Source organism: Leiobunum rupestre, chromosome 3 (genome assembly GCF_980474605.1).
Source record: "Leiobunum rupestre chromosome 3, qqLeiRupe1.1.hap1, whole genome shotgun sequence".
Taxonomy (NCBI): Eukaryota; Metazoa; Arthropoda; class Arachnida; order Opiliones; family Sclerosomatidae; genus Leiobunum; species Leiobunum rupestre.
The window spans coordinates 15,682,273-15,683,050 of record NC_143386.1 but is presented as its reverse complement, the minus strand read 5'-3'; positions in this window follow the sequence as shown (position 1 = coordinate 15,683,050).

The window sequence follows — 778 nt, the reverse complement described above, 5'->3', positions numbered from 1 at the left end:
TGCACCCTCCAGTGGTACAACCTCTTTGATCTCGTCGGTGTCCGACAAAGCAAAGGCCTTTAGCTCCTCCATGAGATTATCTTCCATTGGAATGTCCTCTCCGGAGTCCCCGCCAGCCAGAGCCTCATCTTCCATCCTTGAGATCTCCAAGGCAGAGGGTTCGACTGAACCGCCTTCCTTTACAGGATCTACCGGAGCTGTCGGGTCAGGTTCATGAAGTATCTTAAAGATACCACTGTCCAGACCCGTTAAGGCTCGGTGTCCTGCTTCCTTGATAGCCTTAACCGACTCTCCATCCACCTGGAAGATCCAGCGGATGGCAGTCGGCTCATCGGCTTTATTTACGACCTTCCAACATTGCGTATTTAGCGCGTTGTTGTAGGTCCTGAGTCTACGAAGGAGGACATTGCCATCCTTGGTGTAGACGTCCTTGGTGCGTAAGGCTACCTTGAAAGGTTTCGGTAGGTCGACGGCCTTCATTACTGAAAGCCGTGACCCCCCGGAGACCAATTCCTTCTGGTCAAATCCTCCCACCAACCAATCCGCTGTGAACGCATCCTTACAGAGGTAGTGAATGGCGCCCCCAACCAGCTGAAAGTTCCCAAAACGAGGTAGAGGGTCTCCCGAAGGTGACCCATCTATCCGCTTCAGGACCTCACGCTGGATGGTGCCCATTTCCTCTGCGGAGATGGTCTTTACAGGATAGCCTTCTTTAACGATGACCATATTTGTGGAGCTTAAGGTTTCGCTATAGGTTTGGTCGTGAGACTTCACCTTT